Raw genomic sequence first — 18,156 nt, forward strand, 5'->3', positions numbered from 1 at the left:
CACCCCACTATCTTTAGCTAATTAGAAAACACATTATGTCATTAAATCTTTCACCTCGCATTAGTTCTCAAGCAGTTTATTGGTCCATATGATTGACGTCTTCAGAGGTAGAATGTCCGGTATGATTTCATCCTTTTGTAATTCTTTGCACATCTTCGGTCAGTAGCTCCATTGTCTGTACTTCTTGGACGACCTTGTACATTATACTAATCTACACTGTTGCTTTTAGCTAGTACATTTCTACAAGCAATATGAATTTCATGAGAACGGATCTACCATAGTTACATTCAGCTTCTAGTTTGAAGACAAAACAAGAGTTCATGTCCTTTTGCGAGTCAGCACACTGCACGTTCGAAAAACACATTTAATATGAGAGTCAGGCAGCTAGGCCTCGACTCATGCTAACTAAGGCCTACAAGATTTATTAGCAAAACTTTAATAGCATAATCATTAATAATTAGTATAAAACCATTCTTTAATATAACATTAGTCATTTTCATTAGTCTCCATATATATTGGCAGCAACTCCCCGTGGTCACCTTTCAAGTGTGCGTTTTAGCAAATCACGTTAATACAGTTTCTATGCGGCATTATTATACATTAGTTCGTCCATTTCATGTTAATATAGATTATATAAACTACGCTCTCTCAAGAATATATGTGTATGAATAATGTATAGCAATGTACAGGATTCAGTTTTTATTTTATTTTCTTTTTTTTAAATATTTAAGGTATGTTTTTTGCTATTTTGCTATATAGCCTTGAAGACGCGGTGAACCTTTGACTGCAAAATATGTGTAGGCTAATTCAGTTTCAATCCCTTGCTGGAAGCATATGAAATTAGTCAGCTGAACTTTAGTACGATACAAAACCTGGAACTGATGATGTTTCGGAAACAGCTAAGGGACAAACACAGTTGTATATTTTAGATGTAAATTCAGGAAAGGATGTATCAAATGTATGCATTATATTGTCTTTTAATAAGATGGTGCTTAAATAAACTGTACAATTATGCTATATGTATTAATAATTGTTTTTGGATTCCACACCAATTATAATACTGGCTAGTATTATGGTTTGTTTGTATTACTGGAGTAGGTTGGTTCTATGAATATCCATCTAGGCGAGCTAGTAGGCCATTGGTGCATGCTGGCTGGTATCACTTGTAGGGCCAGATTGATACTTTTTGCAGCAAAACTGCAGAAACGCAGGTTTGCGTCAAACATTTTAACGCTGGCTAGCGTAATTTCTTAACGCCACCCAAGCATCAAATTTATACTTTGACGCAGGGTAGCGCTCAGAACTGGTTAGAGTCATTTTTCCTAACGCTAACCATTGCACCTTGTTGTAAGGCAAAATGACGTTAATGCAGGAAAAATGACTCTAATCCGGTTCACGACAAAGAAGAATGTCGCAAAACGGATATGCGCCATTTTTCATCACAATAACATCAAAAAGAGACGCAAACGCAACAAACAGTGCAAATGAGCCCCAAAATGGATCCCAGAACCCAGGAGAGATCCCAGGGAAACCAGACAGGAGGACATAGACAAGACCCAGAGGCGAGACAAGAAGAAGAGGAAGTGTTGCTTCAGCGCAGAGGAGCATCAAATCCTGGTCAGAGAGGTGACAAAGCACCAGCATCAACTATTCATCACTTCTAAATTGTCAATTGGTAGGAAAGAGGCAATTTGGCAACAGATTGTGGACAAGATTAACAGTGTGGCAGAGGTCAGGAGAACTATCACGGAGTGCAAGAAACGCTGGCATGACTGCAAGCGCAGGACAAAGGAGAAAATAGCAAGGAACAGGAAGGCAGCACTGCAGACCGGAGGTGGGAGTCCAGCACCGCAAGAGGACCTGGAGGAGATGGTTGCAGCCGTCATCCCGGAGGAAATTGTCACTGGTATCGCAGGACATGACAGCGCAGACTACCAGGAAACAACACCTATGCAGGGTAAGTTGCATGGGGGACCAAAATGCCTAAATGTCAATTGCAAGAAGGGGGAGGCATATACCTACTACAAAAAACATGTCAGCCCTGAAAATCAGGCAGTGGAAAGGGCAAAGGGGCACATCATGGGACTCTCTGCATTGCCCATGCCAGGTGCATGGGCTATGCTGGAGCATCCTGGGGCACTACACAGCACTACACAACACCAACAACCTTTGCATGGGGGTACACCGCCATGTCAAGGCTGCTGGAAATGCTGATGCAGACCAGGAGAGTAGGGCAGAACGTACAACTGTGCTGCTGTCACAGGGCAGCTGGTATTGTCAGAATGTAAACTAGAGGACAATGCTCAGTCTCAGGCCATTGGCTCAAGTGGCTTTTACCATTTACAATACTTGACACTGCTACCTGTGCTGTGTGTGCTGGTCAATTAGGATTTGGCAGTTAGGTGCCCATGGCACAAACACACTCAAAGTGATGGATCAGTATGACTACGTGATCAATCCCCATCAATCCCTATCCAAGTGCAACTCCTGTCAACTGCTCTTGTCCATAGACTCAATAAACATCAGGCACTGTCACATACATTATGAAGTACACAGCAGTAATCTCATACCAATTTTGCCCATTCCAGGATCTACCCCTGTGCCTGTGTCACAATAGCTGCAATGCCACCATGCAACATCTCAGGTGTCATAGTGCTAAGACAACAGCATTGAGGGGGAGGACATATGTGTGTAGCTAGGCAAACACACCCACATAGTCATAAGAGGAAATGGAACTCTACCAGGCCTATCAGTGCAATGCAATGTAGCACATATACGCAAACATCAACATGAGAAACTACCAATGGTGACACCTGTATTGTTTCATGGAAATGCAATACATAGTATGGTGCTAGGTCTCAGCACCGTATAGGTGTATGTGAAAAATAATAGACTGCGTCAGGGCCATATTGTTATATGTGGTGCATGTGGCATCAGCACACCAACAATAATTGCAAGGCCTCACCATATTAATGGAAGCATAGGGAGGGTTGATTAGGACAAGAAGGTGGCAAGCTACAATTTGGACAGAACCCACACATAGAAGATGTGACGCAGACAATTCTGCATGTGACATGCAGGTGGGGCATAGGGCTGAGAGACTGCAAACATTAATGACAGGAACACTGCATGGCAACCAAGATAAAAATGTACCACCAATAGGAAGTCAGTGATGTCAAATTACAACTGCCACAGCACAGACACACTAATTGTACAATATCTCATTGCAGGGGGCGATGACTCTCCTGTGGATCTGTCTGTCCTGGACTGCCCTGCTGATCTGGATGACCAGCTGACAACCATCAGCCAGGAAACTCTCCAAGAAGCCCTGGGAACCCTCCAGACACCACCTCCAGGTGCAAGGAGGAGCACACATGTAGTAGCCATCCCAGGGAACCCACGCACCACCCCAATAGTACGACCTGCCAGCTCAAACACAGCTGAGGACTCTGATGACACAGGGACTACCTTTGAGAGGGCAGTAGTGAGAGTACAGAGGGAGCTGGCCAAGGAGGAGTGGGTGGGGATGCAAACTATGGCAGCCAGCCTTGAGGGGCTGCGCATGTGCATGATGACGTTTGCAGAACAGTCAGCAGCCATACAAGTCACACAATCCCTATGGCAAGGAGTCCAACAGTGTGTGAGGGACCTCACCGCTGCAGTGAGGGAGTTGCCACAACACCTGTCCTCCCAAATCTTGCAGCTGCATGCATGACAACAAGCTGGACTCCCTCAGGGCAGGCATGGCTGCCTACTACAGGGATGTTGCTGCCATACTCAATAATCAGCAGCTTCTCCTTGCTGCAGTGATGCCACATGTAGTTCCACAGATGGCAGCTGCCGGGAATTCTGAGTCCACTTCTCCAACCACTGAAGTGTGTGTCACCCCCTCAAACCCACCATCACCGCCATCAAGGGCAGAGGAGATGACACACACATCAGAGGATGAAGATGTGGAACAGATCATATTCAACCGTAGGAGTACCCGGTAGCACCAGCCCATGCCACATGGGCACTGATTTTTCTTTGTCCTGTGCTTGACAGCATTCCAGTGTTGCTACAGTTGGTGACGTGCACTCTTCACCAACACACTGTTAACCTTACCACTGTGAACTGCATGTTCCTCTGCACTGAATGACACTTCATCTCAGCATGTCCAATGACATGTTCCTCATCCTTGCACTTGTGTTGCATCACAATAGAATGCTTTACACTAATGGGCTCACTAACCTGGACTATGTAAATATTGCACCACAGCACTTTAAAATAGAAACCACCCACACAACCACTTGGTCTTTGTGTAATGTGACACATTTATTTTGCTGGAGATTTGTGATGCATGGAACATGTCTATGGTCACAGAGTGTCAATACCAGAGTGCAGAAATAATGTGGGCAGATATTAACGCACAAGGGCCATGACTTCTAATTCTTCTGCGCTGCATTTGCCTCATTTTTTAAGTAAAAGTAGCACAAACTTAGAAAATATAATTGTAATTTGTAAGTTTGCGCTGCTTTTGAGTAAAAAAATGAGCAAATGCAGTGCAATAATAGTATATTTATGTCCCAAGGCATCTACAAGATGAAACTTAGGGGCATATTTATACTCTGTTTGCACCGAATGTGCGTCCAAAAGTTTGACCCACATTCGGCGCAAACCGTGCACCATATTTAAACTTTGAAGCCCGAGCGCGCAAATGCCAAAATCCTGCAGTGTGTGCCATTTTCTGGATGTGGGAAACAGCCTAGCGTTAATGACTTGCAAGGTAGGCGTTCCCGTCCAAAAAATGACTTAAACGCCTGTGCGCCTTATTTATGGTACAGCGCAAAAATGACGCACGGCTGGGAGGCGGAGGCGGAAAATGACGCAAAACCCGATTTGCGTCAAAAAATAATGCCTGGGTCAGGGCAGGCATTAAAATGGGGCAAACACACCTGTACTTAAGGAAAACACACAGAAGCAACAGCAGAGCTCCAAAAAGAAGACATGGAGGTGCTTTTCATCCAGCATGCACGCCGACGCAGAGCACAGGACCAACAACAGCAGCTTCTACAACACCAGCAGGGACCCCAAAGGCAACGCAGAAGGCAGGAGAGGATATTCCGCACCAGGACAACCCTTCTGGGACTCCGCCAACAAGGCATCATTCAGAGATACAGGCTCAACTGGCAAGCCATTCAGCCGCTGCTGCGCAACATTGAGCCACTATTAGCACCCAGTTTGCAGACACACCGCACCATTCCACCAGAAACCAAGCTGCTAGCTGTTTTACACATGTTGGCAAGTGGCTCCTTACAAACCACTGGTGCCTGGTTGCTGGGATCTCACAGCCATCATTCTCCACCTTCCTAGCAAAGGTACTGGATGCTATCATCTTCCTCACACCCTGCCACATCAGCTTCCCCAACACACAGCAGCAGGAGACAAAACAGGGGTTTTACCGAATTAATGGCTTCCCACACATCCTTGATGACATTGACTGCACACATGTGCGCATTGTGCCACCTGCTGCACCCAAACATCTATACCACAACAGGAAGCACACACACTCCATTAATGTTTAGGCCATTGTCGATCACCGGGGTTTGATCACCAACATAGTGGCAAAGTATCCTGGGAGTGTACATGATTCATTCACCTTCCGTCACTGCACCATCAATCAACACTTCCAGGATGGACGATATGGAAATGGCCTACTTGTTGGTAAGTACAGAAACCTACTTATATACACACTGCACAGCAACCCTCTAGGAAACACAACACATACACCACGACATCGACACGTGGACAGGAACACACTGAGGTTCTGACACTGCTAGGCATGTTTGATATCCTCACCCAATGGGAGACTCACCTAGTGACAAATGAGAGTTCCAAATAACAACAGATGCCACTCCACAGACACAAGGGAAACATTTTAAACAACACAATGACAAAGACATGGCCTCAACTGGCAGTACATTTGGGAAGATTAGTCTTTCAATATCACACCAATAACACTCAATCCAACACCCATCAAACCTATTTGTACTGTGTAAGGGGTGTGTAATGTGTTTTGCTGCAGGTCAAACACCATGACACACATCGCATGATGATGACTCCAATGAAGGTCACGTGCAATCATTGAGGCTGTACCAATATCTCAGATCACTCATGCTCTCACACTGCCCACTACCAAGAAGCAAGTGGACTGTGCGAAGAACACATATTGAAGGGACAATATTGTAAGTGCACATTCCTACACATATGCATTGCAACAAATTAACACACACACACAACAGATGTACTTGCATGCGGACATTCTGAAACTCTAAATGATAACCTCACAACCAAGATAGCCATCTGAACTAGAACATGTACAGTAGTATAGGTACACGTTACAACATGAGTCGACTTGGCAAGGGCAGAGAAATAGGTCTGCAGTGAACTTGTTACACATGTGTAATTAGTGCATAGTCAATTGTTAACACGTCAGTGCTCACAACATACGGAGATGTTTTGCACATTGTCACCTTGCAATATCTAAGTGTCTCACTGATGGTTAAATAATTCTATTGCATCTGTGAAATTGGATGGGATGTCCAGGGTATATAGATGCAACAGTGTTACCACCACTGTCAAATTGATTCTGTGTATGGAAGCATTATCTCACCCCCAGTTAAGACACAGGGACACCTCGTTCACAAGTCACAATACAAGGGAGTACACACTGTACTGCAACTCTACAAAAATACTGCTGACACCCGGTCAACAGCCAAACACCCGTTCAGATAAGGAAACAACCCAATGCTGATGGTACATCCTAGAAGCCTAGGAATCCACACAATAACACAAACGCCTATGAGTCACAGACAGCACAAGAGAACAACTGCCATGCAAAGTGACATTTATGGTGCAAGGTACATCAACATGTTCTCACTCATTTTCTCTTTCAGCTGATCAGGGGTCTGGGATCCAGCCATAGATCATGACCCCATTCGCAAACCCAAGCACAGCATCAGAGCGTGCCTATAATGAGGCACATAGGAGGACACTCACCATAGTCGAGAGGACCTTTGGTATCCTGAAGTTAAGATTCAGGTGCTTCGACTTTACCGGAGGCAGCCTCCTATACTCACCAGAAATGGTGTGCAAAATAATTTTGACCTTTGCCATCCTGCACAACATATGTGTAAGAAGGAACATTCCCCTATATGAACCCGACCCACAGATGCCTGAAGAGGAGGAAGAGGAGGATGCTGTCCATCAACATGAGGGGGACCATCCAAACACAGCTGCAGGATTGCATCGTAGACATCATATTGCCAAAATGTCTTTTAACTCTACTCACCCATCACCACTGTCTTACCATATGTAAATAAACACCTATACTAATCACTATATCATGGTCTGGATAATCATTTTTGCATAACATTATCTCTAACTATCAGAATCAGAGTATAGCCTCATGGAGCATTGCTGAAATACCGATTAGGACACAGAACATTCCTAAACTAGTTTGATGAGTATGAATGTACAGCCACATTCACTCACACTGTAAATGACATATATCCTGTACATTTCACATTTGAAGGGCAATAGCAGAGGACCACACCTATTTCACACATACATGTTGGCAACATGGTTCATTGCAGCATATGGCACACAACTAAGACACAATCAGTCAATAAGGTAAATACATGAGGCAGTGGATGTGCTATTGCATTGGTAACAGGAATGTATAACCAGACCCTTGACAGCAGTAAGTCTTACATCACCTATCTTTGCAAGGACTATGGCCCATATTTATACTTTTTTAGCACTGCATTTGCGCCCCTTTTTGACGCAAAAACAGCACAAACTTACAAAATACAATTGTATGTGTGACTAGATTTCCATATAAGTAGTAAATTCATAGCACAAGTGCCACAGGTATGACTAGCATTGCTCACATGACATCCCCTGCACATGGCAGCCCATGTCCTAAGTCCAGACACACCCATGTTCCCAGTCTCATCCCACCCTTCTTCAGAGGTCCCTGGAATGGGAATATGTGTACCCAGATAATCCCTCCTCTACACACTCCCAGACTCACAATGTAAATTCAGTGTGCTTCCCTCTTAAGTATGGTATGCCATAGTCATTGTTCTTCTGTCTGCATGGACATCTGGTTGGATAATGCACTGCCTTGTAGTCTGTAGGACCTGTAATCACCTGTCCATTGCTTCCCATGTGAAAGGTGCTGTTGGCCCTTTGAACTTGATTCTCACCTACAGGACTTGTGAGAGACTGAAGCTGCACACACCTGTGAGCACCTCCATGCAGACCAGCCATTTGACCATGCACTGCCCTTGCAGCTGCCTGGAACGGAATAGAAACTGCCATTATATGTATATCACTGTTGTGCATTGCCATATAAATCACTTGTGTAACACAGGCCTTGGGTTATTGTGTAACGTTGCAGCACACAGGACAAAAACATTTTACATTTTCCACAGTGTTGTTCCACCTTTGACCAGTATCAGTCTGCTCACTGTGTATTTACCTTTTTTATTTTTGTTCCTGATTGACCCTGCATCCTGTTAGCCTGACTGGCTCCTGTCTTTGCGTTACCCTAAAGGTTCCTTGGGCCTATATTTGTATCATAGCTGCTTTCCCAACCCTCATATTCCTCCTGGGGTATTGTGTCAGGTGGGCCTACAATGCATACTCAAATTCGTTGTATAGCATAATCAGTTTATTTATTATACCATGGGGGTGAACTTGTCTCCAAATAGCCGAATCATGGCCTATCCCTTGTCTGGGTCTCATGTATGCTTGAGTGACAAATTGTGACAGTGTACCATGGCTGTATGCATGGATTGGGTATGGTGCCTCCAGCACAACAAACAATGTCAGATAATGTGCATGAAATGTCCACACATGTTAGGACCCAGACAGTCCACACGTTGATTCACATTGCTCCCAACATATTGATGGGGCTTGTGTGGTGAATAGCTGTGAGATTATACAGCACAGAGGCACTGATGTCCCAGGTGCAGTGGGAATTTTAGAGGCCAACCTGTGTACAAATGTTGTGAGGAAACCTGCCGGTATAAGAATTCTGAGACATTACCTTTGTCAGCACACCAAGATTGCCCTGTTGTCTGCAGTGACAGGGTTGAACTGTCCCCATGTGTGTTCTCAAATCCTCATTGCCTTTCCTTTTATTGATCTGCGAAGGATACTTTGTAGATACAGGAAATGGCTCCACAGACTCATGACTAGACCTGCATGTAACTGTGACAACATAGACCCCAATAATTATACAGGTTGCACATTGGCCCACACACATGAACCAGACACCTCTGTGCATTTTACCACTGGAAATATGTGAACACGTGCTGCTTGGTCTGCTGGTCCTCCACTGCCACAGGAGAGACATGGCTCAGTTATATGACTCCAACTGTGGTGTAACATTACAATTGTGTATTATATTTGGGACTCTGTGTCACAAATACGGTACCCACATAGTATGATTCCATGCCTGGGCTGTGTTCTTAGTTATTTAGCATTTTCCTGTCCTACTTTCCCTCTATTCTCCTTTGTACCCTTTTATCCCCTCTTTATTTTTGGTGCAATAATGTTGGGTAGGCCTCGTTTTGGCAAGATGGGATAGGAGGAGCTGGGTGGTTTTATTTGGCTGGTGTGCAACTTCCTACCCATGATGATAGAGGCAGGTGGTCGTGTGATCCAAGGCTATCACACAGAGGCAAGGAGGCTCTGGTGGGCAAAGGTGTTGTACCATCTGCAGAGAATATACAACACACTGCGAAATGACCACCAGCTGAAGCACCGTTGGGCTGACCTTGTTGCCATGGAGCAAGACCTACTGAACCACCTGGGGATTGTGATTGGTGGCCCTGACGGTGAGTACAAATTGGAGTAATGTGCATGTTTAAATGCTCTGTAATGACAGTAGCTGATTTTTTCGTATTATGCCGGCAATGATTTTGAACATGTGGAATGCTAGTGAAACATACAGGGCCATATTTTTACTTTGTTAGCACCGCAATTGTGACCTGTTTTGAAGCAAGAGCGGCGCAAACTTACAAAATACATTTGTATTTTGTAAGTTTGTGCCACCTTTGTGTCAAACAGCAACACAAATGCGGTGCAAAATATGTATAGATATGGGCCACAGTTGCCTGTGAGGTATACAAATTTCCTACACATGATCGTCATTTGTTGACTAACTTTCTAAACACAACAGGAGCCTGTAAATTAGTGCTGGCTTTACGTCACTTGATGATGGCAATGTGGCTCAAACATATGTTTCATGTGTGGTCGGTGAGTGTATCAGGAAACATATCTTGGAATTCCAGAAATTTTCAAGAAATATTGTGTCCCTCAATTGTTTTCTGATACATGTCTGAACTGGATTCTGACACATACGTAACAAGTTATAGCTTACCTCAGGTAACATCTTACACTGATATTTTGAGTTTTGTAGTGCCACATTTCAATTAGGGATGGCTGGCAAAAGGTATGCAAAGGGTTCATATATCTATGGTTGGTGCTACTCACCATAGCTGTGGCAAATCAAATGAAGAAAATGATACAAATTGAGGGCTAACAACTGTCCCTGGCCCTCTGCACATTGTACCTGTGTGTCTAAAATTGGTCTTAGTCACAATGTCTGGGTGACTGGTATTGCAGGCCTCAGGGAAAGTGGCTTTGGATGTCTCTCATGGATACACATGATGAGAGGAATACACTCCATGATTTTGTCTGCTCATTAATGAAGGAGCATGTCTGCCACCACATGATAGTTAGGGCCACTGCATGTGTGCGGATATGTGTGTCCCACTCATTGGAGTCCCCGGGTCTGTACATGTTTGCAGTGGTATGTAGGATGCAGTATCATCATGCCTGAGAGGCTTTACTTTCTCAGTTATTATTACACATAGTATTTGTATTTTGAAGTGTTGTACATTGCACAGACATTGAGCACATTTCTCCCTTCCATGCCTTACAGGTGGACCTGCACCCTACACTATTGGAGAGGTGGCTCAATTTGCAGACCCAGACATCTCCAGTAAGTGTTGATGTTTCTGTTCTGTGTTGTGTTTGATGATGATGTGTGATTGACTCCTGTGTGTTGGACACATGGCAAGGTGTGATGCGCTGGTCAATCATCTGTTTTGTTCCTTGAGAAGAGTATCATTTTTCCCCCATCTTTGAGTTGTCCAATCCTTATTGTATTGTCATATTTTGGGATTCTAGGTCAGTCCTGTAGGCACGACAAAGTGAATAGGGATGAGTTATGTAGATAAAACTTGAAATCAGAAAATGTAGCAGATGACCATATCAGTGATTTAGTCAGCCAGTCAGACCCTGATTCTCCCAGAATAGAGATGTCAAAGTCTTACCCACAGACTTCAGCTTCCCTATTCACTAATGAACATGTTTGACTGTATGTTTAACTTCCTAGCAGCATGTTGCTCCACATGTTGTGCTACGAGTATGAGGCACTTGAGTACAATGGCCTGGGTGTGCATGCAGCTCATGGCCAGAGGTGTGCTTGCATCTATCTGTTTGTTGTAAGTCATGGCTTACTGGTAGGAAATGATGTAGACAATGGTCTGCATTTCCAAAGATAAGTGTTGATGGGATTGTCCAAGGTTTGGGTGTATCCTATTTGGAGTTTCTCCTTACCTGTGGTGTGCTGGCCAAACCCATGTACAGCTTTCCAAAGCTTCCTGGGTGTCCTTGTTGTTAGAACTTATTAGTTGCTTGTCCACCCCCCTCAGGCACAGGAGTAGGGTTGTGAATAGTGTACCTAGGACTTATGATCCAAGTTTGGTACACAGACATGTAAATCAGTAAATCACTTTTCCAAAGCTAGGATACCTACTCATGATTAGCACACGCATTCTATACTGGCAATTCCATTTACAACTCGCAGATCTTGTGGCCCTAGATTGCCATCCATAACATAGAAATTTGTTGGCCTGTCAGTGGTGGAGGATATGCATCATGATTATTACCTGACAAGTGGCAGAACAATGATGCCAAAGTCATTCCAGTTGTTACCCATCTTGTAGGGTTTGGATGTGCTATTTGATGATAGGACATGTGTAGGCTGACTTGCCATGTACTTACTCAGGGACTATCAGTGATCTGTATGATGATATGGGCTTTTACAGGTACATTAGATGTATTGGCTGATTTACTTCTTGAGCCATTTCACACAATGAAGTACCTAATGTTTGGTTTTCTATTTGTCTTAACAGCTGCCAATATGACTCCCACCCAGCTTCGAGAGTTTCAGCGCAGGGCAATGCGTTACCGCCACATTCTGGATGTGGAGTCTGGGTAACGCAACATGGCACGCCATGAAAGAGCCTCCAGAGTGTGGAGGGCATTTGCACAAGGGGGCCCTTCCGTGTCCACCACAGCCACCACCACCAGCACCACCACTACCACCCAGGTGGCACTAACAGTAGCTGGGACCTTTGCTGGACCATCTACAACAACAGCTCCAGGACCAGTCACAGCACCACCTGCACCTCAGCCTATGGACATGGCTCCAACAAGGGCCCATACTTTATCCACTGGCACCCAGACCACCCCTGTGCAGCCATAGACCCTGCAGCTTTTGCCCAGATGCAAAGGAACTTGGACCTTGTCCTACGGAAAATGACCAGACTGCAGCAGGAGGTGGCACAAGTTAACCGGAGGGTGCGTGCCATCTAAAAGACCCCAAGGAGGACCAACTTGTAGGCTTATACTCAGACATTATTCCCTCCCCTCCCTCCTCTTTCCCGGTTCTTTAACTTAGTGGGTTTAGGGGGCTTAGTGTTAGGTTAGTACAGGCTGTTAGTTTAGTTAGTAGTAGTGGGTGGGAGGTGGGGGTTTCATACTTTTTTTCAACTGTTTTCTATTATGTGTGTGGGTGGGTGGGGGCCAATGTTGGGGTTTCGGTGTTTTAAAAACTGGAAAAAATGAAATAAAAAATAAAAATTAATAAAATAAAAAAAAGATATATTTGTTTAGTATTAGATAGTATGTGTTTAGGTTAGTATCTGTTGTCCTCCATGTGTCCCGTCTTATAAGGGGGGTGGGGTTTTATGTTTAGATTGTTTCGTTAAATGTGATAAGTAAGTTTAGCTTAGGTTAGTTAGGGACAGTTGTGGGTAATGTGTAGATAGAGTAGATTAGGTTAGCTTAGGTGTTTCCCCTGGTTTTAGCTTCTTTTACTGTTTAATAAATATCTAGGTAACCCTTTATAGTATGTGTCAAATGCTTGTAGATCAAGGCCTTGCCATGGGTGATCAGTGTCTCTTTTGTATTAGCTTTTGTGTCCCATGCTGCAACTATATCCCAACTGAGCTGTTACATTGGCAACTACACCAAAGCTACTTAGCTAAGATTCGGCCATCCATTGCACCCACCACTCACGGTTACTATGAATCCCAAAGTGTGGTTATTTTGTGCTGTATGTTTTCAATGTCACATACTTTGCTACCAGATTTGGTATTGGGGACACTGTGTTAAGTCTGCCTGCAGCCTGATGTCCAAGCAAATCCTTATAAGGTGAGTGGTAGTATGCTCTCATGTAGTATGGTATACATAACTCACACATATCATTTGTTACAATGTTCAGCACGGTTACTTATTTGTATGGAAACTCATACACATCCCTTCATGCTGTTTGGTGTGTGTTAGGTAAAAATTGGCAAAAATGTCACATACGTAAGTTTTGACTTTCATTAACAATCAAATGCACTATTTTCTGGCTTAGACATCCCTTGAGGAGGCATTATTCTGTACAACACAGCATTTTGGTGTATAGTTTATATTTTCCTCAGAAATAACCCTCAGGAAGGGCAGATGATGGTACAATCCAGGCCACTGTGCATAGTTATCAGCCAAGATTCGTTCAGGTCAGGTGTATAGACAATCAATGATCCTTGACCTGAGGTTAACATCACTGATGGCCATCACGGTTGATGTGTCACATTACACAGAGACAAAGTTGTTGTGTAAGTGCTATTTATTTAAAAGTGCAGTAGTGCTCTATGTACATTGTCCATGATTGTGAGTCCATTAGTGTGACATCTTCCATTGTGATCCTACACAAGTGCAAAATGACATGTCATTGGACATGCTGGGGTGAAGTGTCAGACAGTGCAGATGGACAGGATTTGTCAATCAGTTAACGAGAGACAATCACATGGCAGGCTGACAAGATAAACAGTGGGTTGAAGAACAGTGCTTGAGTACAGTTGTTCCAAGACTGGCATGTTACAAAGCACAGGACCTTGGTAATAGGTGGCCATGTGGCAGGGACTAGTGTTACCGGGTACTCTTACGAGTGAAGGTGATCTGCTCCACGTCTTCATCTTCTGATGTGTGTGTAGTCTCCTCGGCCCCTTGGTGGTGGTGGTTGTGAAGGGGCAACACACACCTCAGTGTTTGAAGACGTAGAGTCAGACATCCCAGTACCTGCTAACTGTTGGGGACTTAAGGCCAGTACTGAAGCAAGGAGGAGCTGCTGGTTGTAGCAAGAATAGCAGCCACATCACAGTGGTAGGCAGCCAGGTTGGCCCTGAGGGGTTCAATATTGCATTTGTGCACGCGTTGACATGATTGTTGTTGTAGGTGTTGGGTCAACTCTATTACAGCTGTGCTGATTTCCTTCAACCTTTTTTCAACTTCCTGCAAGATTGTTGTTCCCCCTTGCATGGCTGCTGCCTGTTCTTCAGTTGACATCATGCACGAACGCACCCCCTCTAGGCTGGCTGTCATAGTTTGCATCCCCACCTGCACCTCCTTGGCCAGCTCCCTCTGTACTCCAACTACAGTTCTCTCAAAACTGGTGCCAAGGTCATCAGAGTCCTCAGCTGTGTTAGAGCTGGCAGGTAGTACAATTGGGGTGGTGGGTGGGTCCTCTGTGATGGCTGCTGTATCTGTGCTCCTCCTTGTGACTGAAGGTGGGGTCTGGAGGGTTCCAAGGACGTCTTGGAAGGTCTGCTGGCTGATGTTTGTCAGCTCGTCATCCATGTCATCAGGGAAGTCCAGGACAGGCATATCCACAGGAGAGCCATCGTCCTCTGCAATGAGATATGGTACAACTAGTGTGTCTGTGTTGTGGGCTTTGTAATGTGACATGCCTGCCTTCTGATTATTTTAACATTGTGATCTTGGTTCCTGTTCATTGTTCCTGTCTTTCATATTAGCATTCTCCCAGACCTATGCCCCACCTGCATGTCACATGTATTGTGGTCGGTTTGTGGACTTGCCAGCATCACATCCTCTAGGTGTTGGTTCAGGCCAAATTGTGATTTGCCACCTTCTTGTCCTACTCAACCCTCCATCTACTTTCATTCTCATGGTGAGGTCTTTCACTGGCTGTGGGTGCTCTGATGGCACTAGCACCACACTTAACAATCTGGAACTGCCCCAGTCTCTGATCTTTCACATCCACTTATATGTAGTTGAAATGTAGCATATACTATGTCTAGCTTTGTTATGGCACAATATGGATGTCAGCATTGGTAATGTGTACTGCTGATTTTGGGGAATGTGTGGTACATTGGATTGCACTGATAGTCGTTGCAGTGTTCTATTTCTGCCTTTGACTGTGCAGGTGCATTTCTGTAACCAGTTACATGTGTCCTCCCCCTCAATGCTGTTGTCTGAGCAGTATGACATTTGGGATGTTGCATGGTGTCATTGGAGCTATTGTGACCCAGCCACAGGGTGGACCCTGACATATGCAGCAGGGGTATTGCATTAGTTCTGTGTACCTCCTAATGTTAATGACAATGGCTGATGTTTGTAGAAACCTTGGACAATCACATTTGACTGGATTGGAACATTTGTCTTGATTTCAGGGGACTGATAACGTTGTCACCCTGAACACTCTGATTTGGGTATGTTTGATCCATGGGGACGTTACTGCCATTAGCTACTTGACCTGCACACACAGCAGAGGTGGTAGTGGCAACTGTTGTCACTGTTACATTCCACTTGCAGGTATGGCCAGAGGTTGTTAATTGGGCCCTAGTTACTGTACGGAGAATACTGACTGACATGTGACAGGCTACCAGTTTTACGTTGTACGCTGCCCTCCTGGCCTGGCTTTACCTTTGCAACATCCTTGGCATGACAGCAGACCCCCATGCAAAGGTTGTTGGCATTGTGTAGAAGTGTGCCCCAGGTTTCCTCAGAACGGGCCATGCCCCTGTGCCATGCCTCTTTACCATGCCACTCCCTAAATATCATGACTTACATGCTTTGTTTAGTAGGTATGTCCACCCCCCTGCTTATAGTTAACATTTGTGTATTTTAATTCCCCATGAGACTTACTCTGCATGTGCATTGTCTCCTGGTAGTCTGCGCTGTCCTGTCCTTGAATCCCTGTGATGATCTCCTCAGGGATGACAGCTGCCACCATCTCCTCCATATGGTCCAGGGCCTCCTGGTGTGCTGGACTCCCACCTCCAGTCTGCAGTGCTGCCTTCCTGTTCCTGGCCATCTTTTCCTTGGTCCTGCGCTTGCAGTCATGCCAGCGTTTCTTGCACTCGATGACTGTTCCCCTAACTTCTACCACACTGTTGATCTTGTCAATAACTGTTGATCTTGTCAATAATTTGTTGCCATATTGCCTCTCTCCTACTGATTGGCAACTTTGAAGTGACAAACAGTTGGTGCTGGTGTTCCGTCACCTCTTTAACCAGAATTTCCTGCTCCTCTGCACTGTAGCAACACTTTCTTTTCTTCTTCTCCCTCTTCTGGGACTTGTGTGGGTCCTCCTGGCTGGTTCCTGGTCTGTTGTCATCTTCCTGCGGTCTGTGCAAGCATCTGGGATCCATTTTGGCTCTCCTATGCATATTTTGCAGTGTTTGCGGTGTTTTTTGACGCAATTGCGTGTATCCTGTTTGCGGCGGCGTAAACCTGCACACAGTCATTTTCGTAGCGTTAACGTCGTTTTTCTTTACGACGTAATGCAGTGGTTTGAGTAAAAAAAAATGACTCACACCTGTGGTTTGCGCTGGCGTGTGTCAAAGTATAAATTTGACGCCCACATGGTGCAAAGAAATGGCGTTAGCCGGCGGTAATATTTTTGGCACAAAACTGCGTTGGCGTAGTTTTGCATCAAAAAGTATAAATATGGGCCCTAATGATGGCCACGTCCCCTGAAAGAAAGTCATTATATATGTGACATTTGCTTTAAAACATACATGCCTCACCGACAACATACAGCAGGAATGGCTGTGTAAGAGTGTTTGGCCAATAACGTCAGCTGGGAGTACAATTGAAACACACAGGCGTGAAATTTGTATACTAGACCTCATCTGAAGTTGAAACTACTCAGGTTAGCAGTGTTCACATGAACATCAGGCTGCAGGCAGACGTCCCACAGTGCCCAACATTCTGATGCAGGACCAAAACGATGACAGCTTTAAAACCACACCTACCTGTCCAATACATGGGAACCATAGTCACGTTGAGTGGTGTGTACAATGGATGGCAGATGCATAGAGATTTAGATTTGTTGTAGCTGCCAATGTGGCAGCTCAGCTGGAAGTGGGAATTAACATGTCAAGACTGGGATGTGGATGCCAACAGACAATTGGCACTGTACACTCATGCAAAGACCCAGAGCCTGAACCATATGACACATGCAGTAAGGGAGTACCTAAATCTTTAATAACTATGTACAAAACAGAACTTAAAACTATGTAACACACCTATACTAACCTAATCTATCCTAACTATACATTATCCACAACTGGCCCTAACTACCCTATGCTAAGCTGACTTACCACATTTAACAACACACTTTAAACATGTGCCCCCCAGCCCCCTTATATGATGAGAAACATGTAGGACAACATATACTAACCTATACAAATACTAATTAATACCAAACAAATACTTATATTTTTTATATTTTTTTATAATTTATTTAAATGTTTCTTTTTTTAATTAAAATACACAAAAGCCCCAACATTAACCTCCTCCCACCCACAAACTAACATGTAATAATATGAAACCCCCACCTACTTATCCTATCTAAACTACTAACCTACTCTAACCTATCACTAAACCCCCTACACCCATTAAAAAACTAGATAAGGAATGAGGAGGGAGGAGATGGAATTAGGGTGAGGGGACACAGGAGTT

This window comes from Pleurodeles waltl, chromosome 4_1 (genome assembly GCF_031143425.1).
Source record: "Pleurodeles waltl isolate 20211129_DDA chromosome 4_1, aPleWal1.hap1.20221129, whole genome shotgun sequence".
Lineage (NCBI taxonomy): Eukaryota > Metazoa > Chordata > Amphibia > Caudata > Salamandridae > Pleurodeles > Pleurodeles waltl.